The 25803-nt window shown below is 38.6% G+C and overlaps 1 pseudogene; it reads right to left on the bottom strand.

The window, feature by feature from the left end:
* Window positions 1-763: 763 nt before the first annotated feature.
* LOC122662245 lies at window positions 764-24542 on the bottom strand (annotated as a pseudogene).
* Between the last annotated feature and the right edge of the window lie 1261 nt (window positions 24543-25803).

Raw genomic sequence — 25803 nt, 5'->3', positions numbered from 1 at the left:
AATTTCTGCATTTTCATGGGAGTGTGTTGGTCATTTCGTGTGACTGTATCTAGTCACAAGAGTCACACATCGCACACAATCAGGTAACGTTCTTTCTCCCTTAAAATAAATAAAAGGAGCATCCTCCGAAAGGAGAAACTGATTTTTTTGGGGGTGAAAATAGAAATAGCATTAATTAACTAAAAAGACTTACAGAGGGTTATTTGTCATCAATTAGCTCAAGAGCCTAGATGTTTGTTAGTGTAGCTCATTATACCATATAATCCACTCTGCCCTCACTACGATGGATCCAATTACAGTCTACATACTGGCCTTCTCAGAAGAATTTATTCAAATTATTGCAGGTATGCTTAATTAGAACCAAGGAACCCTAACTACACAAATGTGAGCCTAGGGATTTTAAACATGGTATCGGCCGATGCCTATAGCAATACCAGTACCAATACCGATACCATACATTTTGCCCTCAAATTTGGATAAAAAGTCAATTTATGGAGGAGCATTTTACCCTCAATAGATACCGACACCACAAATTCATATTGGTATCAGTCTCCAGCGATACTAATAATATCGGCGATATGCAAATGCAATACCGATACTTAATACCATGTGTGAGCCCTAGTCAAAATTCATTTCCATGCCAAGTATTTCAGCTCTCCTACCATGTCTCTATTCTACTTTGATAAATTGAATCTGAATGAGTAATTGATTTTGAGGAACTGTGGAGACCCATTAATTAGTCCATGGGCGAAAACAGTTTCTCATTCAATCTTAAGAAATCCTTCAAAACTGACATGGTTTGGGAGGTCTTAACCAGGGTATCCAACTGTACACATGCTTGAGGTCCCTTCATTGGTTGAAATCAAAATCAGTGCTTGGCTTCTTCACATTCGCCCGGTAACCCCTCTCAAAATCCTTGGGGATTAAGATATACCGGTTCTTGCGCACAGCTTGTATTCCTGCTTCCTGACAAATTGCTGCAATCTGCAACCATCACCAAAGATAGCCAGCATGTAGAGAAAAAATGAGCAAACAAGTTAGTGAAACAATTCTTTAACTGCTGTAGAGAAAAAGAAAAAAAAAACATAATTACAAACACAAGAAATTCTGACCCAGAAAACATAACATGATCAAGTAATTAAACTCAGTAAAGTATGACCTAAGACATTTAACTCCAAATACAAATAGTTATTGGACCTAACAACAATTAACTCCATTTGTCATAATTATTGGACCCAAGACATTTTACTCCATGTACAGTAGTTAGGTATAGCTCTGAAAGTAAAACACTTGAAGCTATTTATAGGAACAAAGACCTCAATCAATATGTAAAGAATGAACCATCTGCTTGACCAGGGGCACAACTTTGCCTACCAAGATCAATAAATGGCCTTTGACGACTTTGAGTTTCTAAATACTTGGAACATTTGAGTGTTCCTGTTTTCTGTAAGATGAATTGGACATTTTATTCAGTTCAATGATAAGTATCAGGAAAAACCTAGCTGTAGTTCATGGGCCAGAATTGGACTTTTTGAGCGTGCCTGATACTTACTAAAGAAGTTGATGCAGGCAAGGGGCGGAATCCCCTATTATGCAACAGCCCAAGGAAAATTCAAAGGACAAAATCCTTAAATAGATATTAAACAAGCTGTAGTTCATGAAGAAAATAAGAGAAACAGTAAAACTATTGAAAGAGAAAAGCACATGAAATAAACAAGAAACTAGAGAACCAAAAGAACTATAAGAATGCCAAGCCAATAGGCTTCTACCCTAGGAAAATGCAATAAGGAGAAATCACTGGTGAATGATTATGTTGGTATTGCAGGGGATGGAAACCAATTAAATAGAATAGAAACTTAAACAGAAAATCATCACCTAATCCTAATCGAATCACAGTATAATAGCTTCTGAAAATCAAACTTGACTTCTGGAAAGTGAAAAGAGGATTTGTGTTCATCGAGGAAGCAATAGTGCAGATCTACACATAGTTGTGGGTAAAAAATGGTCAAGAGACACTCAAAAGCCTCACAAGAAACTGAATATAGTGGGAGAAATCCAAACAAGTGATACCCTATAGCCGCCAGTAGTAAATCTACACACTTCACTCCTTTTTCTACTGATATCAACTCATAACAGGCCAAGTTCCTGAACTACACTCTCATCCACTCCCCAAAACAATCAGGCCATTTTCTCTACAAGAAAGAATCCAATGAATCTCCTAAAAGAGCAACTAACAAATTTAAGAGCAGGTTCAAATAAGATCAAAATGGGACCAACAGAAAGTACATCAAATACAAATTAGAAATTTCCCAAGAATCATGACAACAAAACTTGTGAAACCCGGTCAAATTTCAAAATAAATTTGAACTTTTGGAATCTGTGTGATTTCAAGTTCTGGTTCAACTTTGCCCATACTAGCCTCCAAGTTGTGGGCCGTCTTGATTAAGAAATTCAGACCTATCTCATGACTCGTCTGTAAAGGCATTCCGATCAGCCAACTACCGTGGCCTTAAATGAGTCTGAGGTGTCTAGCGGAAGACAACACATAACCTTGGCGTGCTGGATTGATGGCCTGCGAAGCCTCTCTTTGTCTTAGGCCGAATCCCAGGTAAGAATCCCATTTTATATGTATATATGTTGTATTTTTAATTAATTAGTGTATTAGGGGCAGAATAGTAATTTTTACCTTGTGGGACCCCGCACCAGAGCTACCTGTGTCGGGTCTGCTGGCTGGAAAGGCTGCAGGACCTTCCCCTTAATTAAACTCAATGTAAGTATAATTTAAAATATATTTATATAACGTTTTGTACGACTAAATAGGGTTAGAAGGGTATTTTAGTAAAATTGTCACTGTGGGACCCAGTTCCCCAGTGGGGAATGCTATTCCAGACAATTACCCGCGTTCGGATGACCTTTAATGTCGCCCGGCATCAAGTTATGGATAGAATAGACCAATAAATACAAATTCAGGTTTATAAACTATTTTAGAAATTAGTTTAAATCTAATTTCTGTCCAAAAGACAGATTTACCCCTTAGTGGTTAAGTAGTTAGATAAATATCAAAAGCCTTTCCAATTGATCACTATTCACAAGTCTAAGGGAGCTAAAGAAATTCGTTCCAGTTTGGGAGAGAAGGAAAGAAAGAAGAAAAGAGAAGAGAAGAAGAGAGGGAAAAAAGGGAAGCTTACCTTAGGGCTTGTCTTCAACACTTGGAGCTGAACCAAGAATCTCCATTAGAAAGCTGCCTGCACTCTAAATCTGTTCCTATAACTGAGGTAAGCCTTGGATACTTGCTGTCTTCCTCTTTATTTCCCTTCTTCTCCATCTCTAGTTCACCTATTAAGAATTTCTGCCATTAAAGCTTGGAGGCCAAGCTTGGGTTTGTGAAATTGAGCATAATTAGACTAATTTGAAACAGTTTTTGACTCTCTAAGACCTGAAATTTGGGAAATTACCAAGTCTGAAAGTTGTATTGCTGTTCTTGATGGCAATTTATAAACCCTAAACTAATTAATTAGGTTTAATTGAATAATTACCAAAATTATGAAGTTATTTATGAAATTGAACACCCAAAATAGATTGACCCACCTTGAATTAATGTTAAAAGTCTTAATTTGGGCCATACATGCAAAGATCTGGCCAATTGAAGCAAAACCCCCAAATTCGGACACTGACCCGGATGCTGTTGCAGGCCCAGGGGCGGTTGACCAGCTCCCTGGAAGTCTGCATCCGGCTCCCCCATTTTTGTGCCCTTATGACCTAGACCCTTTGGGACTTGACCTTGGACCATCCCAGAACCTATTGCATGGTGTTTGGTATGTTGTTTAGGGCTATTTCTACTGTTTCTAGTCGGTTTGTTAGATTGTTGGTGGGTAACTGACCTAGGATTCTTTCTATAACTAATCTATAATATTATTGTCTCATATTTAGGACTGTCTTGGTCTGTTCTTGCCTACTTATTGGAGTTTATTCACCTAGGCTAACTACAAGTACAGGTAAGGGGATTCGACCTTAATTTCCTGCATGTTTATCACATTAATTTTAACTTTATGCTGAATGCCATGCTCATGCATCATTACCTCTATACCTGGAACATGCAGTTTTCTAGCTTTTATTTAATGCATTAGACTGCATGTAAAATAGGTTGCACAAAGACATACTGCATTGCATTTGCATTGATTATTTATATGATGTGAATTTATGATGATGGAATTCAGTAATTTATAACTCAGATCATGCTTGCCTCATCATATTTAGACTGCATTGGGCTAGGTTGATATTCATTACCCAGTACTATGCCCCTTACCAACAGGGGGAAAGGTGTTGGACAACCCGTGGCAGAGACCGATGTGTTAGTTCCGGGATGCCATCTTCTGTCCCATGTTAGCGGGTCCCTAATTCCGCTGTGGGAATAAACAGGCAGGGTTGGTCATTTGGGGGTCTGCTCGAGTCTCGATGTGTTAGTTCGGAGCGGCGGGTCCTCACCGTGGTAGAATGGTTTCGCTCGGGTGACCGAAGGGTTAGTTCCGGGACCGAGGTTAGCATCTACCACTAGTAGTAGTACTTATACCCCATGAGACTTAGTATCCGTGCTAAGAACATGTTAGTTTAGCACATGCATCATGGATTTATTGTGTTTGTATGCTCGTACCCCCCTTATTAGGCTCAGTTGAGAGCTCACCCCTGTGGATATCCTTATTTTTCAGGTGATTTAGTTACTTCTAATGTTGGATTTGCGGCGCTGGAGTTTGAAGTGCACGATACTTCGTGTGCACGTGATGATTGGGCAACCTCCTGATCTTGGCCTGATAGTCCAGGCTACCTCCCCACTCTTTTATGCTTTATATAGTTATAGAATAGTTTCTTGTATACTTTTACTCGTGCTACCTTTGAGAATCGTATAGTTGTGTATCACAAGCCTTATCATTTATATAAATAAAATATCATTTAGACTTTTCTTACTAATGATGTTATCTCTATTAATTAAATTGTTTCCGCTGCCTCTGATTACTGTATCTGTGAGCAATGATTGTGAATAGGGTACTGCACTTGTGATCCTTGGGGATTGGTTGGATGTCAGAGACATCCCGCCACACTTGGCCCTTACTAACCGGGCCGGGGTGTGACAAAGCTTCTATCATGCAACATGTTCACCGTACAAAATCATTAAAATGAAATTTATCTTCAATAAGGTATGCAGATCAACAGGTTTACCAACACCTCCAGTACAAGCCTCTCTTTTACAGAGAGTAGTTGAGCTCGTATTAATTCATTGCAGTTCCCAATCCCACTCAATCTATATCTATCACAATGAATTCCAGTACAAAGGCCTTCCAATATTTCTGCTTAAAGAATATTTGGATCTTCACAATATGATTTTGTCATATGAGTTGGGATCAGGATTGCATCCAAAAACGAATTTGCATTTGGTCTCGAAGACAAAATCCTAAAACAACTAGAAAAATAGACTCTCTTTGATAATAATGATGACATCAGCATATTGCTCATGACTCCACTTTCTCTCAACGGCTTTAATTCAACGACTCTTTTCCAATGGCTGTTTTCCCTTCCCCTGCATATAAATGTATCTTTTTGGCTTGTAGAAGTGAACTTTTGATAATTTGTGTACTTTTGTACTCTTGGATGTGCGCATGTGAGCCCCAATGTGTGTTTGATGTCTCTAGTGGTGAGTGAATCCCACACTTGGGTGAGTGAGTCCCCAAGAGACCTCAGAGTTGTGTCCTCTCTGACCCTTGGCTTTTTTATTTTTTATTTTTTATTTTCTACGTTATTTTGAATCCTCTTTCTTGAGCTGCATTAAATAAGACTCCAAATATGAATCTAATTATAATATAGCAACCCCAATTAGTGCTTAACCCTTTTTCTAATAAAATAAAACTACTAATAAATGAAATGGACTTGAAATTACTATAACAAGGTATCTGATTTCATTGCTAATCATCAGTGGCAACTCCCTTGGGTCACTTCAGGTTTTCTTCAAGGTATTTTCAACGATATCTCAAATATTTCTATTCCCTCCTGGGATATGGAAGACTATAACATTTGGGACCTGACTCCTTCAGGATCCTTCCTAGTTTTCTAGGCATGGAAAGAGATTCGGAAAAGAAATCTAAAGGTACCTTGGTTTTCTATTATATGCAATTCTTAGCTACATCTAAGACACTCGAATGTTTGAATGGAGACACTTGCAAAGCAGGCTTCCTACCAATGATTTAATCATGAGTAAAAAAATTCCTCTAGCCTCTCGTTGTGAATTCTGCAGCCAAGAATTGGAATCTTTTAGCCATATCTTCCTGGAATATTCTCTATCCTTTGGCACAAGTTCTTGGATTGCTTCGGTTTCTCTTGGCAATTCAATGGAATGATCCTTGATCTTTTTAGTTGGTGGAAACATAAAGCAGCAGTTACGTCTTTGATGCAACCATGGCTCTCGGGATTCATATTAATCCCTTACAACCTTTGGACTGAAAGGAACCACCGACGTTTCGAAGGTAAAGAGCATACGGCAAACCAGATTTTTAGTTTGGTTCTGAAGTCTATTTCAGATCTGAATCATTTCATGAAGAGCAAGGTAAACTTGGCTCAAAAAGACTCGGTCTTGCTTTGCAGCACCACCGTCCTCAGCACACCTTGGGAAATTTTTTGGCGTAAACCTGAAGTAGGATGGACCAAACTTAATATTAATGGTTGCTCGTTAGGCAACCCTGGGAGAGCAGGAGCAGGAGGCGTATATAGGAATCACATGGGTCAAGTTGTAGATTTGTTTAATGTTTACATTTGTCCCTTCAGGTAGGTTCTATTCCTTGGTATGTAAAGCAAGACTGGCATTTCACCTTTCTTGTGCTCCATCTCATGGAAGAGTACACACTGTTATAGAGAGACTAATAGTATTGTGGATTTCTTGGCTAAGGAGGCAGCCAAAACTTCATCCACATCACCAAATTTTGTGCTCCCCTCTCACATAAAGGGAGATCTCTTTGTACATGCATCTGGTAGACCAAGATTTCGTTTCTTTTTAATTTCTTTTAGTGCTTAAGGAGTTCCTACTGATGGCAATGCCGAAGGGGATTCGACTCCACTACTTCCAAGAGTGGTACTTCCATCCTACTTCGAAGCTTTGTGATGGGGACACCTAGCCTGGCAACCATCTAACGGTTGCAAAGCTGTGTTTTTAGAATTAAAGTGAAAAACGGTTGGGAGATGGGATAAGTCACTTAAACCATTGTAAACCCACCCGACCAACCGGTTCACTGACTCTCAAACCGGATTCGGCTTACTTTACTTCCAATCGAGAGTAGTTAGGGTTACCAAAAATCCTAAATTACTTATCCTCTTCTTCTTCCACCGAGCTCAGTTCTCCTCTTCTCCATCAAGCTGCCATCTCTGAACTCCATTCCTTCAAATCCCCTGTTGAGCAGGCCGACGAAGAGACTTCTCCCTACACCGAGCTGCCTGACCCCTGTTGCTCACTCTACTTCCAATCGAGAGTTAGGGTTCCCGAAAATCCCAAATCACTTCTCCTCTTCTTCTTCTACCGAGCTCATTTCTCATATTCTCCACCAAGCTCTCGGCCGACGAAGAAACTTCTCCCTTCTCCTCTTCTCCTCTTCTCCTTTCATCCCTTTTCTATTGTTCCTTCTTTATTTTTTGCCCATTTCGTTTTTGGGTGGAAGAGACTTGAGACTTTGAAGACTATGAATTTCTTTAATCGTGAATCGAGGGAGAAATGGTAAAGACTAAAGAAAGAAGAAGAAGAAGAATCCATTAAATTATTCAATTTATCATTGGAGGCCGGGACAGCAGAAGACCATATCCTCTTCTTCAGAGTTCAGAACTTTAGACTCAGATCTGTTCTGTTCGTAGCTATCAATTCCTTTCTGCTCTGCCTCTTCTTCCCTCTCTGTGCTTAATACCTATTGAATGTACATACTATTGGGGCTTTCTCCCTCTTTTCTAAGGAGTCAAAGTGAATAGATATAAAGTGAAACAGCGAAAGCCTAAAAGGGTTTAGTTTTTGAGAAACATAATCTGGTATGAATCTCACAAAAATTTCCCAAATCCAAACCCAAACAAAAGTTATTCAAATTCATATATTTTCTTGTTTTTCGTCTTCTTCTTAGATTGAACCACAAACATTTTAATCATGATCTGTCCTAAATTTGGATCATGGGTTTTGAGTCATTGAGAAGATAAATTGAAGAAAACCGCTGAAATTTGCAATTGATTCTGACCAGCCAATAAAAAGTTTGGAAGAGAAAAGCTTGGTTTTCAATATTTTAGATTTTTACAAAACAGAAAAGAGTGTAGTCGAAAATGTGATACGGCTCCCGCCTTCAATGTCCGTTGCTTGGACTCGGAGATTGAAAATTTCATTTAATTTTCCCCCTCCAATTTTCTGCTGCATCGCTCTTAGTCACATTGATTGCAGTTTGAGAATCGAAATATGTTGATTCCTGCAAATTTTTTAGTCTCCTTCCCTTGTGTTATCAGTGTACTCCTGTTTCGACCTTGGAACCGTTCTCTCTATCTTAAAGGTGATTAGGGTTGACACAGTCGGGTTACATTGATTTGCTTTCTCTTTCTGTTGTTCTTCCTTGGCCCCTTCTCGGCCGGCTTTCCTGTCTGGTTTCAGTGGTTCCTCCGGCAAGGGAACCTCGTGAAGCTGAAAATCTGGCGGGGGGAGGGATTTGAAGGAATGGTTTCAGTTGTTTCAGGTGTCTGGTCTCAATCGCCTCTGTGGAAGAAGAAGAGAGCCGAAGTGGGAAAGTTCTCTTAAATGAATGAACAAATGAACCCTAACTCTCGGTTTGGGGTTATGATACGTTTTGGTTCTGGAAAGAGTGAACCGACTGGTTCTGGTTTGGAATGAAACGGGTTTAAGGGAGTCTCTCTTCTCCCTCCCAAATTCACTTTAATTTGAATTTAAAAGATTCTCAACCGTTAGATATTTATCAGGCCAGGTGTCACGATCCTAGCTCACAGAAGTAGGATGGAAGTAGGAGCAATGGAAGTAGAGGAGTCGAATCCATGCCGAAGGTGGGTTCTCCTTTTTCATCTGTATTTGTATAGGCAGGGTATGCCCTCCTTTCCTCCTTTGTACTTTTCTTCTTTTTACTACAAGCTGACCTTCTAGCCAAAAACAAAAAGAAAGGGACTTGAAATAGAACTCCTAATCTAATTAAAAGGTCAGGAGTTAAACTACCCTTTGAGCCTACCTATACAAAAAGAAACCCGACAGTAAAGTGGTCATAACTTTCCTTTTTGGAGTGTTGGGCTTCGAAACTTGTATTTGTTTCTGGTTGGTGGTTCCTTCTTTCATTAATCATTCTTTCAGGCACTTGTTTTTGGTTGAACTAGTCCTTTCCTTTCCTTGGGACCCACTCCCCACAATCAAGCAAGTGATCCTACCCTACTTCCTTCCTTCTTCCCCACCTCCTGAGAGCTGCTTTCCTGTGACTCGAAATTCCAAGATTTTGGTTCTGTTGAATAGGTTACTAAAAAAACATTCTAACGGCACAAATATCACACAAAATACAGAAGTTTTGATCATCCAAGAAAGTACTAAGAAAATTGACGGAAATGACTCAATTTCCGAAGATGCAATGTTTTTCTATCACCAATTAACCATTTTGCTGTAAAGAATATCCAGACCACCATAGCTGTCAAGGCGTTGCCTAGGCAGGTGCCAACGCCTTGACAGGTGCCTTGACAACCAAGGTCGCCTTGCATCCAGGCCCCCTCCAACACCTTTGGTCACCTAGATGCTGTGACAAATATTCAGACCACTTGATTGAGAAATTGGGATGTTCTTGCACTAAAAGGGCTTTCAAATAAGCTATATGAGACAGTATACAGCTAATATAAATTTAAAAAAAAATAATTTAAGGGTAGATTTGGGGTGGTGTTTGGAGATTGAGGTGAAAATGAACCCTCAACATCCCAGACATTGGGGGAAAAGAATGGAGAAAAAAGTCAGTAGATCAGTGCAAATTGTAAGTTTAGGTAGGTCAATTAAAGATATGCATGAATGCCAACTAGGACTGATCTGAGAAGAAATTAGCATGCACAAATGCTCAAGAAACTGTAAATAAACTGGATAGAAAGGAGAAAAAACCTCAGACAAATTCCCAGAGAAAAGGAAACGATAGAGATTTTCATTTTTCCCAGATAAAAGCAGAAATATATGGCATTTTTACAGGAAGACATTTATTGTAAGGCATAAACAGAAACAAATTAAGTAAGAACTATAATTAATTCCTATTGAAACCTGCAGATGAGATCTACAAAATTGACTGACCTCAGCAGCACTGATCTTATCAGGTCGCGAGACATAGTCTTCCAAGTCTACCTCATCACTTAAGTTCATCTTCGCTGTGCAAACCTGTACAATGGCAAAAGAAATCTTTATAATCTTGGTTTTGGTGTTCTGTTTCTTAAAATGGCTAAAGGAATCCGTGCCAATATGCCCTTTATTCTAACTTTCTAGTCCCTTTTCCTAGAGTGCAACAATGAATAAAAAGAGTAGGTGTTTCAAATTTAATGCCATGATAGATAAGAGAGAGTAAAGGATTTCCCACAAACGAACCTGAAACACAAGCCTCTTTTGTCGCCTATCAGGCAAAGGAAATTCAATTTTCCGGTCAAGCCTACCAGGGCGTAGAAGTGCAGGGTCCAGTGTGTCAGCCCTGTTAGTTGCCATTATAACCTTTACATTCACTGTTTGATCAAATCCATCCATCTAGAGAAGCAGACCAAAAAATCAGAACATTTAAGTATAGAGTAAAAGTACAGGTACAAAGTTTTGTGTCCATCCATAATTGCTTGAGTTCCCCCCCCCCCCCCCAAAGTCCAACAGACTCCTCAGACTGAGTTTGGTCCATCAATATCTTTATTACACCTTTAGGCTTTAAGGTCAATGACTTTTGAGTTAATACCTGATTCAGGAGTTCCATGAGGATTCTCTGAACTTCTCTGTCAGCTCCAGTTTGAGCATCAAACCAAGCTGTAGCAATAGCATCAACTTCATCAATAAAGATAATAGCAGGAGCATTCTCTTTGGCAAGACGGTAAACGTCACGAACCATTCTTGGACCCTGAATGGAAGAGACGACAAATCCATCACACATGAGAGAGAGAGAGAGAGAGAGAGTGTGTGTGAAACCCGGCCAAATTTCATAATAAATTTAAACTTTTGGAATCTGTGTGATTTCAAGTTCTGGTTCAACTTTGCCCATACTAGCCTCTAAGTTGTGGGCTGTCTTGATTAAGAAATTCAGACCTATCTCATGACTCGTCTGTAAAGGCATTCCGATCAGCCAACTACCGTGGCCTTAAATGAGTCTGAGGTGTCTAACGGAAGACAACACATAAGTTTGGCATGCTGGATTGATGGCCTGCGAAGCCTTTCTCTGTCTTAGGCCGAATCCCAAGTAAGAATCCCATTTTACATGTATGTATGTTGTATTTTTAATTAATTAGTGTATTAGGGACAGAATAGTAATTTTTACCTTGTGGGACCCCGGACCAGAGCTACTTGTGTCGGGTCTGCTGGCTGGATAGGCTGCAGGACCTCCCCCTTAATTAAACTCAATGTAAGTATAATTTAAAATATATTTATATAACGTTTTGTACGACCAAATAGGGTTAGAAGGGTATTTTAGTAAAATTGTCGCTGTGGGACCCAGTTCCCCAGTGGGGAATGCTGTTCCAGACAATTACCCGTGTTCGGATGACCTTTAATGTCGTCCGGCATCAAGTTATGGATAGAATAGACCAATAAATACGAATTCAGATTTATAAACTATTTTAGAAATTAGTTTAAATCTAATTTCTGTCCAAAAGACAGATTTACCCCTTAGTGGTTAAGTAGTTAGATAAATATCAAAAGCCTTTCCAATTGATCACTATTCACAAGTCTAAGGGAGCTAAAGAAATTCGTTCCAGCTTGGGAGAGAAGGAAAGAAAGAAGAAAAGAGAAGAGAAGAAGAGAGGGAAAAAGGGAAGCTTACCTTAGGGCTTGTCTTCAACACTTGGAGCCGAACCAAGAATCTCCATTAGAAAGTCGCTGCACTCTAAATCTGTTCCTATAATCGAGGTAAGCCTTGGATACTTGCTTGTCATCCTCTTTATTTCCCTTCTTCTCCATCTCTAGTTCACCTATTAAGAATTTCTGCCATTAAAGCTTGGAGGCCAAGCTTGGGTTTGTGAAATTGAGCATAATTAGACTAATTTGAAACAGTTTTTGACTCTCTAAGACCTGAAATTTGGGAAATTACCAAGTCTGAAAGTTGTATTGCTATTCTTGATGGCAATTTATAAACCCTAAACTAATTAATTAGGTTTAATTGCATATTTACCAAAATTATGAAGTTATTTATGAAATTGAACTCCCATATAGGTAGACCCACCTTTATATAATGTTAAAACACTTAGTTTCTTCCTTGCATGTGAAGATCTACCCAAAAATAGGAAAAACCCCAAATTCGGACACACTCCCGGATGGAGTTGCAGGCCCAGGGGCGGTTGACCGGCTCCCTGGAAGTCTGCATCCAGCTCCCCCATTTTTGTGCCCTTATGACCTAGACCCCTTGGGACTTGACCTTGGACCATCCCAGAACCTATTGCATGGTGTTTGGTATGTTGTTTAGGGCTGTTTCTACTGTTTTCTAGTCGGTTTGTTGGATTGTTGGTGGGTAACTGACCTAGAATTCCTTCTATAACTAATCTATAATATTCTTGTCTCATATTTAGGACTGTCTTGGTCTGTTCTTACCTGCCTATTGGAGTTTATTCACCTAGGCTAGTTACAACTACAGGTAAGGGGACCTTGACCTTAATTTAAGTGCGTTTATCATTTTAATTTCATTGTTATGCTGAATGCCATGTCATGCATCATTACAAATATACTGATGCATATAGTTTTCTAGCTTATGATTTAATGCATTAGAATGCATGTAAATTAGGCTGCACATTGGCATACCGCATTGCACTGCATTGATATTTTTATTATGTGAAAATTGTTGAAGGCGGAAATCAGTACTCTATAACTCAATCCATGCTTGTATCATCATAATTAGACTGCACTGGGTTAGGTTGATATTCATTACCCAGTACTGCGCCCCTTACCAACAGGGGGAAAGGTGTTGGACAACCCGTGGCAGAGACCGATGTGTTAGTTCCGGGATGCCATCTTCTGTCCCATGTTAGCGGGTCCCTAATTCCGCTGTGGGAATAAACAGGCAGGGTTGGTCATTTAGGGGTCTGTCGGGGTCCGATGTGTTAGTTCCTGAACTGGCGGGTCCTCACCGTGGTAGAATGGTTTCTCTCGGGTGACCGAAGGGTTAGTTCCGGGACCGAGGTTAGCATCTACCACTAGTAGTAGTACTTATACCCCCATGAGACTTAGTATCTGTGCTAGGAACATGTTAGTTTAGCACATGCATCATGGAATTATTATGTTTGTATGCTTGTACCCCCCTTACTGGGCTCAGTTGAGAGCTCACCCCTGGGGATATCCTTATTTTTCAGGTGATTTAGTTACTTCTAATGTTGGATTTGCGGCACTGGAGTTTGAAGTGCACGATACTTCGTGCGCACGTGATGATTGGGCAACCTCCTGATCTTGGCCTGATAGTCCAGGCTACCTCCCTACTCTTTTATGCTTTATAAATGCTTCATATAGTTATAGAATAGTTTCTTGTATACCTTTACTTTGTAGTACATTTGAGAACTGTATAGTTGTATCACAAGCCTTATCATTTATATAAATGAAATATCATTTAGACTTCTCTTACTAATGATGTTATCTCTATTAATTAACTTGTTTCCCGCCTCGATTCTGTATTCTGTGAGCAATGATTGTGAATAGGGTACTGCACTTGTGATCCTTGGGGATTGGTTGGATGTCAGAGACATCCCGCCACACTTGGCCCTTAATAATCGGGCCGGGGTGTGACATTTAAGTAGTATCAGAGCCTTTGTGCTCTACTCCTATTTACAATCAAGTTCACAGTACAGCAGCTCTTAGAGAAATTGATCTGAAGGTGAGTCTACTTAGGATAAATAAAAGCTTCAGCTAAAAGCTACAACTAAAAAAAAAAAGAAAATAAATAAATAAATAAAATAAAATAAAATTGATTGTACAACACGAGATATTAAATAGAAAATTAATAACTTCATAAATAAGCTGAGTCTTTAGTACAATGGTTACAACTTTTTACAGACCTTGTACTAAAAAAGAACAACTGAGGAAAGTAAAGTAAAAGCTAGACTAGGATGCATAAGTCATCACTGCCATGGTGGTGGTGGTGGGCCCATAACCCACAAGTCCCAGGGTCTCCACTACCTAGACACGGCTGCTAACATGAGTGAAGTCTTTCCTCATGCCATCAAATCCCTTTGCCATGGATCTCTCTAAGCCCTCAAACCGGCTAAAGAGCTGTCCCCAGGGAATACCATCTGCAGGAACAGCTGCAACAAACGAGGAAGAAGCACCCGCATGACCATGTGACGGGTGTCGAGGAGGAGGAAATGGATCTTTGTGTGCCTCTGTATGTCCTCTCTCTGTAGCATCCTCAGCATCAGTATTCTGTACCATGTCGGTGCAGTCAGGATGACCAAGCTCTGGAGAAAAAGGTGGAAGTTCTGTACCCATCTTCACTCGGGTAATCCGGTTGATATTCGGAGACTTCACCCCCGAAGCCTCCTCAGTCAATAGGTTTACACCAAATCTGGGAAATACCTTGGTGAGTAGCCTCCCCAGTAACAGATTTTCACGCCCAGGGTTATCATGCAGCTGTGCCATGGTACGCATGATGGCATCAAGAAGGCAGATCTGGTATCCTGTATAGAGATAGTATGTGGCAAGGATCTGTATTGTGGACAACTCAATCCGGTGAGCACTCTTCTGGACTACATTGTGTCCACAAATTCTAGATAAGACACGAGCTGATGGAAGCAAGTCCAACTCAGATTTCATCCTCTCATAGAACTTGCCATTAGTGAATATACCCATTCCTGTTCTTCATCAGCCAGGAACTCAGATGCATCAGAACTTAGAGGGCAGTACCTCCACTCCCCTTCATAAGATATCTTCTGAATATTAGCTAATCGGGCTGTGCTGAAAGAGATGGGCATGTCTTTCACATAAGAGTTGATGATGGACTCTTTTCCTTCATACCGGTAAGATTGATTGCTCAAAAGAGTCGCACCAGTCGATGGTAGCAATGTCTCTCGGGTTGTAGCATAGATAACCACCCTAGTTTCTCAAATCTTTCCTGAACCTTGAATGGGATATGGTCAACCAAGACTACATTCATTTCTTCTTCTACTTTCAGGAAGATCCTTGGGTTGAATTCAGCTGGAACTGTAGCTGCACCTTTACCTCTCCCTCCACAGCCTTGAGTTGCAGTCATTTATGGTAAATGCTACAAATTTAAGAAGAAAATTCTTTAGGTAAAGTCTAGGACAACAACAAAATTTGAGGTAAGATTGTTAAATCTATTAGGTACTAAGGTAGGAACCCTATCAATATGTCTAGGTAAACTAATTTTGTAGGAATACATTTGGAATATATAAAATCTGTTTAGATTCCAATATAAGTATAAATAGATGCAACCACAAAAAAATAGGGTAGTATAAGGAGAGAAGGTAATTATATAAGAATCATAGTACATTAATATAGCATTAGATAGAACACGTGCAAAACATAGAGTAAACTTTAAAAACTTAATAAGAAAATATTAAAAACTAGGTAATCTTATGATAACACTGTACTATGTTTAAAATGAACAAAAATAATACCTAATATTAAGATCTAACACATTCACAATGATAGATAAGAATCAACAATGTACCTTAGCTAAAACCTAAGATGAAAGGAAGAAAATATAAGAAATGCATAAAGTTCAACAAAGAATAAAAGAAATACGTGTTAATGGAGTAAAAGAGTAACTATTTACCTAAAATCTATGAAAAATGCTGAGCCATAGTTAGGTTTTGAGAAGAAGAACAAAAAAATGTACAAAAGTTCTAAGTTTAGAACACTTACTTTAGATGTGGAGGAGTAGATCTTATGATTTAAGCTCTTATTAGTGTTATAGGAACCCTAGAATAACCTTAGGAGAAGTTAGAAAGTGTTAGTGAAGAGAAAGAAATGAAGTTTGATGTGTTTTGAGTGGGTTTTATAAAGCCTGTTTTGCCTGGCGGACGATCCGGCTGGATTGGTGTCTGAATCCGGGACAGTTTAGGTCTGAATCCGGGATACCCAAATTCCTTATTAAGCTACTGACTCCACTTCCGGATGCATCCGGATCATTTTCCTGCGCATCCGCCCCAATTAGACTTTGCATCCGGCCCACCCAAATGGTTTTAAAAATAAAATAAATAAATAGAACCTGTGTTACATCAAAATAATGAAATATATAGAAAATAAAATAAGATTAAACATGCATATTGTATATAAATTTATATATATATATATATATATATGTATTAAAAGTATATATATTAATGTAGTAAGTGTGAATAGAGAAAGAAACTAAATACATTATGACAATAAGATGTGCATTCTTGTGTTATCATAATTAATAATGAATATAATGTATGATTTGGTTGCTTATGTAATTGTAATATATGTAAAGTACCATATGATGCTAATGTTTCTTTTTAGGAACTCACCATGATAGCTTGTCATGCCTTTACATCTCAATAACGAGTTATATATTGAGTATCTAGAGTAAGTAAGCAAAAATAAAAGACCTAGGAATGTTAGTTTAGGCATCCAGTCAAACGCCTTATAGGCATTAAAATAAAAGCCCTTCTTAAAATTTTTTGAATTCCTTCACTTTTAAACATAATGCAATAAAAGCCAAGAACAATTGAAAACAAAAAAAGAAGTTGGAATTGAAGGATGTGGCAAAACTTTGCTCAACAATAGGTATGAGTGGAGTAATGGGTCCCCGAATGTCCCCTCTGTTGTTGGGAGTGAGCAATAGGGATTCCATCAATATTCCAATTCATCCTACAATTGAGTTAGGTATTGCATAACCAGAAGGGAAAGTCTTCATAATGCAAAACCCTATAAGCAAGAATTATACATACCTATACACTACAACCTAAACCCTAAAAATATTGATAAAATATAATAATCGAATTATATGAAAATATAATGAACATAATAGAATTTAGATAAAAGAAGAACAAAAATGAACACTAAAGAATAAGAAGAACAAAAATAATGACGATAATAATAATAATAATAATAATAATAATAATGAGAATATTTTCCTTGTATTTTTAGGTTTAGGTACTTTGTCGATATGATGACTGAGCCTTGTAATGAATTGTTCCCAAGTTACCTTAGATACTCTAGGACCCCTCCTCTTGTATATTCTTGTGTGTTTAGGGAAAGAATAGGAGAGTTTTGGAAAAGAGGATAATGTCTTTGGTCGGTTTAGAATACTGTCTGACCCGAAACAGGTCAACAAAAGCCATCGACCTGTAGATTGTACGATACCCAAAACAGGAAACGACTTAAGGATGTAAGTCATGATGCTGTTGAAGTAACCTCAACTGTTCGGATTGCTAGGTGCATCAATTTCGAGGACGAAATTCTTATAAGGATGGGAGAATGTGAAACCCGGCCAAATTTCATAATAAATTTAAACTTTTGGAATCTGTGTGATTTCAAGTTCTGGTTCAACTTTGCCCATACTAGCCTCTAAGTTGTGGGCCGTCTTGATTAAGAAATTCAGACCTATCTCATGACTCGTCTGTAAAGGCATTCCGATCAGCCAACTACCGTGGCCTTAAATGAGTCTGAGGTGTCTAACGGAAGACAACACATAAGCTTGGCATGCTGGATGATGGCCTGCGAAGCCTTTCTCTGTCTTAGGCCGAATCCCAGGTAAGAATCCCATTTTACATGTATGTATGTTGTATTTTTAATTAATTAGTGTATGAGGGACAGAATAATAATTTTTACCTTGTGGGACCCCGCACCAGAGCTACTTGTGTCGGGTCTGCTGGCTGGACAGGCTGCAGGACCTCCCCCTTAATTAAACTCAATGTAAGTATAATTTAAAATATATTTATATAACGTTTTGTACGACCAAATAGGGTTAGAAGGGTATTTTAGTAAAATTGTCGCTGTGGGACCCAGTTCCCCAGTGGGGAATGCTGTTCCAGACAATTACCCGTGTTCGGATGACCTTTAATGTCGCCCGGCATCAAGTTATGGATAGAATAGACTAATAAATACGAATTCAGATTTATAAACTATTTTATAAATTAGTTTAAATCTAATTTCTGTCCAAAAGACAGATTTACCCCTTAGTGCTTAAGTAGTTAGATAAATATCAAAAGCCTTTCCAATTGATCACTATTCACAAGTCTAAGGGAGCTAAAGAAATTCGTTCCAGCTTGGGAGAGAAGGAAAGAAAGAAGAAAAGAGAAGAGAAGAAGAGAGGGAAAAAAGGGAAGCTTACCTTAGGGCTTGTCTTCAACACTTGGAGCTGAACCAAGAATCTCCATTAGAAAGCTGCCTGCACTCTAAATCTGTTCCTATAACTGAGGTAAGCCTTGGATACTTGCTGTCTTCCTCTTTATTTCCCTTCTTCTCCATCTCTAGTTCACCTATTAAGAATTTCTGCCATTAAAGCTTGGAGGCCAAGCTTGGGTTTGTGAAATTGAGCATAATTAGACTAATTTGAAACAGTTTTTGACTCTCTAAGACCTGAAATTTGGGAAATTACCAAGTTTGAAAGTTGTATTGCTGTTCTTGATGGCAATTTATAAACCCTAAACTAATTAATTAGGTTTAATTGCATATTTACCAAAATTATGAAGTTATTTATGAAATTGAACTCCCATATAGGTAGACCCACCTTTATATAATGTTAAAACACTTAGTTTCTTCCTTGCATGTGAAGATCTACCCAAAAATAGGAAAAACCCCAAATTCGGACACACTCCCGGATGGAGTTGCAGGCCCAGGGGCGGTTGACCGGCTCCCTGGAAGTCTGCATCCAGCTCCCCCATTTTTGTGCCCTTATGACCTCGACCCCTTGGGACTTGACCTTGGACCATCCCAGAACCTATTGCATGGTGTTTGGTATGTTGTTTAGGGCAATTTCTACTGTTTTCTAGTCGGTTTGTTGGATTGTTGGTGGGTAACTGACCTAGAATTCCTTCTATAACTAATCTATAATATTCTTGTCTCATATTTAGGACTGTCTTGGTCTGTTCTTGCCTGCCTATTGGAGTTTATTCACCTAGGCTAGCTACAACTACAGGTAAGGGGACCTTGACCTTAATTTAAGTGTGTGTATCATTTTAATTTCACTGTTATGCTGAATGCCATGTCATGCATCATTACAAATATACTGATGCATATAGTTTTCTAGCTTATGATTTAATGCATTAGAATGCATGTGAATTAGGCTGCACATTGGCATACCGCATTGCACTGCATTGATATTTTTATTATGTGGAAATTGTTGAAGGCGGAAATCAGTACTCTATAACTCAATCCATGCTTGTATCATCATAATTAGACTGCACTGGGTTAGGTTGATATTCATTACCCAGTACTGCGCCCCTTACCAACAGGGGGAAAGGTGTTGGACAACCCGTGGCAGAGACCGATGTGTTAGTTCCGGGATGCCATCTTCTGTCCCATGTTAGCGGGTCCCTAATTCCGCTGTGGGAATAAACAGGCAGGGTTGGTCATTTGGGGGTCTGTCGGGGTCCGATGTGTTAGTTCCGGAACTGGCGGGTCCTCACCGTGGTAGAATGGTTTCGCTCGGGTGACCGAAGGGTTAGTTCCGGGACCGAGGTTAGCATCTACCACTAGTAGTAGTACTTATACCCCCATGAGACTTAGTATCTGTGCTAGGAACATGTTAGTTTAGTACATGCATCATGGAATTATTGTGTTTGTATGCTTGTACCCCCCTTACTGGGCTCAGTTGAGAGCTCACCCCTGTGGATATCCTTATTTTTCAGGTGATTTAGTTACTTCTAATGTTGGATTTGCGGCGCTGGAGTTTAAAGTGCACGATACTTCGTGCGCACGTGATGATTGGGCAACCTCCTGATCTTGGCCTGATAGTCCAGGCTACCTCCCCACTCTTTTATGCTTTATAAATGCTTCATATAGTTATAGAATAGTTTCTTGTATACTTTTACTCTGTAGTACCTTTGAGAACTGTATAGTTGTATCACAAGCCTTATCATTTATATAAATGAAATATCATTTAGACTTCTCTTACTAATGATGTTATCTCTATTAATTAAATTGTTTCCGCTGCCTCTGATTACTGTATCTGTGAGCAATGATTGTGAATAGGGTACTGCACTTGTGATCCTTGGGGATTGGTTGGATGTCAGAGACATCCCGCCACACTTGGCCCTTAATAACCGGGCCGGGGTGTGACAGAGAGAGAGAGAGAGAGAGGAACTTAGTTTGCATTTGGATTGCACTTAGAGAGAGAATAACACTTAGTTTGCCTTTGGATTGCACTTAGTTTCCATTTGGATTGTAGACATTTGAGGCTAGGAACTGCAATATCAGATTCAAAAAGTCCAATAGCAGAAGCTTGGGTGAACCAAGACCATAAATACTGCCATACCCTAAAGTAGATGTGGTAATTAATACATTACAATATGCTTTGTTTATAGTTTTTATTGAATGCCTCTCTACCATTGAGGTTTGATGATCAAGCCAAGCCCTACTACTGTTCACAGTGAATGATCCTTTATTTCCATCTTGTTTCCGCTTTAATATTCTGCAGCACATTACTACATACTTTCTACTAAGGCTTGTTGCTGGTTCTGAGTTGAGCAAGTCCTAAAAGATGGAAGCCATAAAAGGAATGCCATGAATGGAGTTCCTTATGAAAGGATCAAACCTTCGTTGAATGGGTCCATGCTTAATTCCTCTATTTAAGATAATTATTATATGATTCCTAAAGATATTATAATATTAAATGTTCGAAACTCCATCCAAACATGATATTGGAATTCATATGGGTATTGAAAAAAATCTTTTGTATCATCCAAACAGCAGAACTTAAATTTATAGAGTTTCTACCATCCAATAGAAGACATTCCAATAACCATGCATCAAAATACCATGGATGAGAAAAAAAAAATCCAAACAGAGAGCTATTAATATCATTCACAAAGGCAGAATGACTGATGGAATCATGGAATAAATTTCCATGAAGATATAAAAAGAGAACAATCAAGAAGCTCCAAAACAAGTTAGACATGGTTTGACATAGTTTGTCAATACAAGTAAGCCAAGATGGCAGCCAAAGCAAATAGAGCGACCAGGTGCAGGTCCGCTGTACTGGCAACTTGCTGCAGTTCCAGCTGCTACATTTGCCACATGGCAGGTCAGGTGGGGCCCAAATTACAGTGGCATATAGGCTCCACCCTCCCCTACTTGTATGCCAAGTTTGAATCCATATGCCCCACTAATTTGTTGTTGATGGCCCCATGCCTGTCCATGGAGGAAGTTTACTCTGCGAAGTATGAAAACACAGGAAAGAAAATGGCAGGAAAACAGAAATCTTTGAGCAATTATGGACCTCTGAAAGTATAAGAGGAAGTGTGCAATAAACGGTAGGCCATATGGTTGAATTAGGGTCCCAAATATGACAACTGACCCAGACATAATACCCTCTTCCAACCACAGTTTGAATTTCTCCGGTTGCTATGCCATGAGGCAGAAATCGGGGTGCAGGAACTGCACTCCTCATCTACTGCACTGGATCTGCATCCTTTCGCCAATAAACAGTAATAACATAAAAATAGTAAGCATGAAGAAAGGTCAAAAATACCTCGCCTAAATACTTCTGAACAAACTCTGAACCAACCACCCGTATGAAGGATGCACTAGTGTGATGAGCAACAGCCTTAGCAAGCATTGTTTTACCAGTGCCAGGAGGTCCATATAGCAATACTCCTCGAGGGGGATCTATACCAATCTGTTTGTATTGCTCCTGATGTGCCAAAGGTAACTCAACAGCTTCACAGATTTCCTGCTTTTGAATGTCACATCCACCAATGTCCTAGCACAAGAAGAAGATCGTCAAGGGATTGAAAAGTGATGGAATTTAAATCTGACAAGGAGGCCAGGCAATCCATTGAAAAAAAAAAAACAATGTTGCCCAAACCATAAAGTGCCATCACATAAAGAAACACAAGTGGATTGCAGAACCCAGACATAAAGCACACAAGCTTCACCACAACTCCATTAATTACTGATATCACATAAAGTACAGCCACACCAACAAATTTGCATGTAATTGTTAATATCCATTCTATGCTAATGAATTTCATTTAGCAAGGATAACCAAAACTCCATGGTGCTGATAACATCCCATAATGTTCACAACATGTAAGCTAAGCATTATTCTTTTGGATTGTCCTCAATGCACAAGAAGACAAAACTGGTTGAGGATCAGAGGAGAATAACTCATAAGATGGATTTGAATTGACAGCAGGACAAGGGGCTTCTTAGTTCAAGCAAAACATGGAAACTAAAAATTGATGGAACACTCTGATTTCACAATTTACCCAACAAAATAATGTGGGAACATTTTTTACAGCAATGTTGTTGATTTAATACTTTTTAAGTAATTGCAACTTTTACTACTTCATAAGTTTTTACATTTTAACTTTTAAGTAAGTCTATGATACATTATTCAGTGTAGATCCCAAAGTACCACCTCTGTCTCACTTTTCAAAAAGTCCAAAGTTAACGGTGAGTGGTCAAAGCATTACAACCCCCCTCATTTTTCAAAATTACCCTTCCATTACTTACCTAAACTCTCTTTGAGTTGGGAAATAAATGAATGAGCTAATCAATGCAAGAGAGCAACTTAGAATTCCACAAACTCAATACTTAATTGGTTAAATGGACACAGAATTTGGTATATCCAAAAATGGGATGGAGGATTTTTATTGTGGGATGGAGAGAGGTACAGTTATAGTGAGTTAGATATTTATTATTTTAAGTAGTTTTCATCTTTAAGTAATGTTGGAAGTAAGTAGTCGGATAGCTAAGTTTTTTTGAATCTTAACATTGACAAGTAAATTGGGTTTTTTTTTTCCCCCCCCCAAGTTGGATTATTTGGTTTTAAGGATCTTTGTTATTAGAAATTTAATGTCCAAGTAGTAGTCTTTTAGGAGTTTTCGAGTTTGAAAAGTAATCTAATCATGGCCTATAATAGGAATGTGATTCAAACATTCTATTCAGCTTTAATGCATGGAGTAGTTTTGTTTGACAGTTTCCATCACCCATCCTTTATTTACTTGAAACTTCAAAATAAGTGGGGGATTCCTTACTTAGTTAGGAATCCTAGTTACAATATGAATAAACCAGAAACTAAACTACCTACTCCTAATTACAATAGGAATCAAAGTAAAACATAAATAAACTAGGACTAAACAGTCCTACTCGAACTAGCACCACTCCTCACTCTTAGAACAAGTGACGGAAATAAATATAAGGAGGGAATCTCGATCAGATGTAACATTCTGATCGAGATTGGCTCCACCCTGCTATATACTCGATAATCTTCAACAATGATTAAGAGAATGGTTTTTTTTCCAATAGTAATTTAGTGGTCGAACCCTACCACTCATTCCTTATAGACAAGAAAATAAAGGCAATTTCAAAAATTAAAATCAAATTAAAATAGTATTAAAAAAAAAGATAAAGAAAAGATAATACAGACCTGATAAACTAACAAAAGACAAGAATAGCAGCACAGCAACAACAATAATCTATTGAGAGAGAGATATCCTGTAATTATTGAAAACACCAAAGTTTGATAAGAATAATTACATTATAGGTAACATCTGGCTTTTCTGACTGGCTCAAGAGTGAGATGCCTGAGTCAGCTTCAGGTGGCAATAGATCAACAAGGGCATTTGAGTGACGGTGCAATGCCACTGATGATGAAGGTTTCAACACCTGTTGATGGTGCTGAGAATCTTAACATAGTAATTGGAACCAGTAGTCGCGCCAACAATGCCACTGTTCTCATCAACCACCTCCATAAACTGACCAACAATGAGAGGAACTGATTTAATCTTCTCCACTTCCTTCTGGGCCTGGAACAATTCTTGCTTCAAATTCTTCAGCTCTTCCTTCATGTAATTCTCCTGAACATCAATGAATCTGATCTGGCATTGCATGGACTTATAACAACCATAGAGATCTTCCTCGTTTGAAAATGTAGGCTCATCGTAAAATCCATATGGTCCTGATCTTAATGAAGGGTACATAGGTGGTAGCTCAGGTGATGGATTTGGATCAACCAGCACTGCAGATGCAGCCATACTTTTTTTTTTCTCCTTCTATATTTTCTTTCTGAAAAGAGAAATAACTAGTGTGAATAACAAGAATCAAACAAAACAAAAAAGTTGAGCCATAATGACTATTACTTGATGGAGAAGGCACCTTAAGAACTCTTTTCCACAGAGGAGAAGATCTGAGTTCTATTTAAGTAATTAAATGCGAAGAACGACACTCCAATTATAAGTTAGATAACTGCATTTTGCCACTACTGAGTCATGGCTCACAAGGGTGTTTATTAGGAATTCTTTTTACCTTTAAATTCAGGAAACAGGAAAACAGAATCAGCACGAGTGCTGCAATGCTTCTGTAATGTTAGCCATTCCTACCATGTGTGGAGCTGATTTGTTTATTCTGCATGTTAGATAGATAAGGTACCCTCCCGATTGACCATATGTCAAATTTGGAGGTCAAACTCTGCTGTATTTCCCTAGTAGTGAAGTATCTTCTTGCTTTTTCAATGATGTAAATTATTCAAAGAATATTGAACTTCTAATCTATATACATATATTAAGTAAATTGCAATGTTATACTCTCTCTCTCTCTCTCTGGTTACCACACCTTACCTCTCTCTCAAAACAGTTATCACTCCTGCTGTTCTTAATCATCATAAATTATGTGTTGTGTGTGAATAATTTACATACATACCACAAATTGAACATAGTTGCTTGTAAGTGGTTTTAGTTTTTATTGAGTTCCCAGAACATTCTAACTTTGAAACTATAACTTTTGAATACCATTCAGTTTAGGTTCAATGGAAGCAGGTTGTATTGCTCCCATAGTCCCATTTGGGACAGTCGAATAGAAATTAGGAAAGGGAGCAGGTCTTATTGCTGGGCATATCCATAATGTATCTCTGGATGGACACCTAATTTTGCCATCTAGCAAGTCCGGTGGGGGGTTGAAATTTTGTGGGCAGGTAGACCATAGGGTCCCCTACTCACATGTCAATACAGCACAACTGAGAGAGTGCATGCCCATACATGGGAAGGTATATGCTTGAATTGAGTCTAAAATTTGAAATGTGGCCGATCCAAACCATTCCCTAGATATCGAATGCTAGGAATTTCCCCGTAACTCTTCCACAGTCCACACGGTAGAACTAGGTGTACCCATCCATATAATCTGTGCCATTAAAAAATGTATTTTTGTACTGAATACAAATTCAGAATTCACACATTCAGGTATTACATTTTTATATTGCAAAAATTCAAGATTAAACTCAGAATACGTTCTAGACCAGAATCTATTCAAAGAATGCATACCAAAGACAGGCCCAATTAATATAAACACAATGAACCCAATTGTTCACTAATAAATAATAATAATAAAAAAAAAAAGGAAATGGCAGGCTATAAGCACAGAGAGAGAGAGAGAGAGAGAGAGAGAGAGACAGAGAGAATTTACCTACA

This window comes from Telopea speciosissima, chromosome 5 (genome assembly GCF_018873765.1).
Source record: "Telopea speciosissima isolate NSW1024214 ecotype Mountain lineage chromosome 5, Tspe_v1, whole genome shotgun sequence".
NCBI classification, from domain to species: Eukaryota; Viridiplantae; Streptophyta; class Magnoliopsida; order Proteales; family Proteaceae; genus Telopea; species Telopea speciosissima.
Note: the sequence above shows the minus strand (reverse complement) of the source record. Positions and strands in the feature narration are given on the sequence as shown.